This window comes from Chelonoidis abingdonii, chromosome 25 (genome assembly GCF_003597395.2).
Source record: "Chelonoidis abingdonii isolate Lonesome George chromosome 25, CheloAbing_2.0, whole genome shotgun sequence".
In the NCBI taxonomy this organism is placed as follows: domain Eukaryota; kingdom Metazoa; phylum Chordata; order Testudines; family Testudinidae; genus Chelonoidis; species Chelonoidis abingdonii.
In genome coordinates, this window is record NC_133793.1 from 18,219,489 (window position 1) to 18,223,301 (window position 3,813).

Consider the following 3,813-nt stretch of genomic DNA (forward strand, 5'->3'; position numbering starts at 1 on the left):
ATGGAGATTTGACACAAGGCATGAGCATGTGAAAGTTGTTCAGAATTCAGTGCAGAGGAACTCTATGAAGGTAGGTGCACTAGTTTACAAAACCGACATGGGAATGTAGAAATTTGAGGACTGGTCCTTGAGTTATTTATTTAATGACTCCACAAGCAATGCACTCAAACTTTCTGAGACAGTCTGTGGATTTCTCTGAAGATCGTGTCCCAGGGCTGCCTCTGACCAGATGAAATAAGCCTCCCTGAGTCAAACACCTTTATTTTGCCCGAGCAGAGCAATTAAGAAAACAGTAGTATACAAGATATAGATCATTTATTTTCAATTATAAGTATATAAGGAGATATGCAAAGAATCTCTTAAGGATAGTTGATGGTTGACTCCTTTAGGGCAGGCTGAGAGCTAGAATCATTTGACAAGGTCAAAGGTTATGTGTTAGAGAAACAGCATTATTGTCTGCTTTTTTAAAAGAAAAATAATAACAGTATTGATTTTATCTCTATGTTCAAAGATCAGTTTCTTCTACATCTGATGTGATATCAGTTTTTTTTCCAATTCTGGATACATCCACAGATCCAACATAGTGCGTATGTTTTGAAAATTATTTGGATATCTTACCAGAATATATAGGATTTACACAAGTTTAATTGAAATCAGAATGTTTTCTTCTTATTTTTATTCCTAACATTCAAATTAATACTAGTTTAGATTCCTTAAGCAGAACAAATTTTGCATTCTCATTTTCTTTTCATTGTTTGTGCCAGGTTTTTTTAAGCTAGGATTTTCACTAGAGTCTAAAGGGGTTCGATGAACAAATCCCACTGAAATGCAATATATGTGGATACCTAATTCCCTCAAGCGTCTTTGAGAATGCCATCCTGTGCTTCTGCATTATGTTCACACTACAATATAAAAACAGGTTAGACAATTTTTCTTGTGTTTATAGTCAGTTTCTGATCAGTTTCACCTTCTTGCTATCTTGCAGAATAATTGTAGTTTTGCAAATAATGCAGACTCTACACTTTCCAAAATAAATCAATTTTCCCCTGTATTTAGTCCAAATCAGATCTGATGTTTTGAGAGAGAAAAAATAAGTTTTTGACAAGAAGAAATAAAAGAGAAAATGAAAAAGATCTGTAGTCAGCACATTTCAGAAAGAAGAACATGGAGTCCATTCCATCTTGTGTACCATCAACATAATTATTTATTAAGTTCATGTCAGTTACACTTTTGAAAACATACTAAAGCCAGTGCATTCTGCAGAGGGCCCCATTAAACTGAATAAAATGGGGTCACGCTTTGTATTGGGGTACTATTTATAAATGCTTTCTAAATAGGGTTGGACGGCTTAGATTTTTATCAGGAAATGTCAATAAATCCTATTTCACCATACACACACAAACCGATGAAAAAATATTTTCATTGATAATAATTGAAATTGATAGGTAGGCAAAGTAAGACAAATGCTGCTTGAGAACTTACTAGAGTTTGATTAAAAGCTATTTAATTTGTATATTTTGACACATCATGTTGACAGTTTGTGTTTTAAGAGTTATAAAGCTTTAAATGTTTGAATCTCAGCATGTATGGTCATTGAATAATTATTGCCTGAGAGTCCCCCATTGTCTGCCCCTGCCATAATTTCCCACACTGTGGAAATTTAATTGATAAAAATAAAATAAAAATGTTTAAAACCCATACTTTTGCACAACTGTGCAAAAATACAAAAACAAGGCTTAAAAATAAACATTGATATTATCTGTTGAAATTATTTAAAAAAATAAATTTTTCCAAGCCTTCTTATTAGCAATTAAAAATTAAAAGTATATTAGAAACATGAGCAATATATGTTCCAGATGGTTATATGTGCATCAATAGAAAGTTTTACAAATGATTGTCAGGGTTATTAGCAACATATTTTGATGGGTGAAAACAATACAAATGGCTCAAGCATTTATTAAAGCATCAATTGAACCTTTATTATAAAGTATGACCAAAATGAGAGGTGAGAATGGAGTCTGGAAGTCTGTGGTACCATCACAATTACCAATGGTTCAGAGAAGGTATAAGTCAAATACGAGGGTATCACCATCATCATCAACAGCGACAACAGTGGACTGTTCTTATGTTGCTAGAGTCAGGGGCCCAAGTTGCCCACTAGAGGTCAGGCCCTTCCTTTAAAATATCTTGAAGCAGAAATCTAAAAACAGAGGCACACCCAAATCAATACTCTCTTGTGAAAATATAGGCCAGGACTCTTGGGTGCTGTTTCAGGCTTAGGGTGAGGAGTGTGTTCTAGTAGCTCAGAAAAAGGAACTAGGAATCTGGATGCTCGGGTTCTGTTTCCAGCTCTGGTAGGTGAATGGGTGCCCATATCTGTCTAATACGCTGAGCCAACAACATGTTGAGGGTTCCCAGCTCTCACTGAGAGTTAAATGTTCACTACACCATACAAATTATGTTCAGAATCCTGATATATATGTGACTGCTCAGTTTGTTGTCTGTCAACAATGACCTGCATCTAACAAAATCACTTGTGTATTTTTTTGTCTTCCCTTTATGGTTTCATGTGTTTTGGCAGGTACACCACCTGGCCCCAATGGTGAAGGGAAATCAAACCAATGTGAAGGAATTTATTCTGCGTGAGTTCCCTGGCTTTCATTATTTGCAGATCTCACTCTTCATGCTATTCCTGTTCATATGCCTCCTGACACTCAGAGGAAACATCACCATCATATCCTTAGTGGGGACCCACCGTCGCCTCCACACCCCTATGTACTATTTTCTCTGCAATCTCTCCTTCCTGGAGATCTGGTACACCACAGCTATCGTCCCCAAAACTCTTACCAATCTCATGTCCCAAAGCAAAACCATCTCCTTCTTCAGCTGCCTCCAGCAAATGTACTTTGTCTTCTCCCTAGGCTGCACTGAATTTCTACTCCTGGCTGTCATGGCCTATGATCGCTATTTGGCCATATGCCACCCATTGCGCTATAGCTGCATCATGAACAGCACCTTGTTCATTCAGTTGGCCATTGCCTCATGGGTAGCTGGCTTCCTGACTATTTCTGTACCGGCATTTCTGATCACCAGGTTGTACTTCTGTGGTCCTATGGTCATCAACCATTTCTTCTGTGACACAGATTCTTGGATAGAGCTCTCCTGCACAGACACGCACCTCTTTGAGATGGTATACATTACTATCTGTTTATTGTCATCCAGGGCTCCTGTGCAGTCACCCTGGTCTCCTACATTTAAATCACCTCCACATCCTGAGAATTCCATCTGCCCAAGGCCAGAAAAAGGCCTTTTCCACTTGGTCAGCCCATCTCACCATTGTGGTTATATTGTACGGCTCTGCCATCTTCTTGTATGTCGAACCTTCTAAACAGAACTCGCTGGACATGAACAAAATTGTCTCTGTCTTCAATACTATTGTGACACCATTGCTTAACCCTTTCATTTACACTCTAAAGAATAAAGAAGTCAAGGACATCTGGAAAAAAGCTTTCAGTAGGACATGATCTTATTGTCCAATGGTCTGAATATCATTGATTTAGGCAGCCAGCGAGGTGAAATCAAGTGAACCATAAAAACATACTAATATTAAATAAATCCTTAGAGATATCTAAATAAAATCAAATAATAATAATGGAGAATTTGGCCTAGAGTTTGGAAACTATATTTCTGGGATTGAGTATCATTTAAAATAAGACAACTTTGGATTCTTTTGGCAGTGTAAACAGGCCTTAAAATGGGTGTGACTGTCATTTACAAGCTCTTAAAGACACCTTTACACTGCTGGAATGACAG

At 37.3% G+C, this 3,813-nt stretch overlaps 1 pseudogene; it reads left to right on the plus strand.

Annotated features, from left to right (window-relative positions):
- Positions 1-1,970: 1,970 nt before the first annotated feature.
- Positions 1,971-3,555, plus strand: LOC116836597 (olfactory receptor 6F1-like; annotated as a pseudogene).
- Positions 3,556-3,813: the final 258 nt, after the last annotated feature.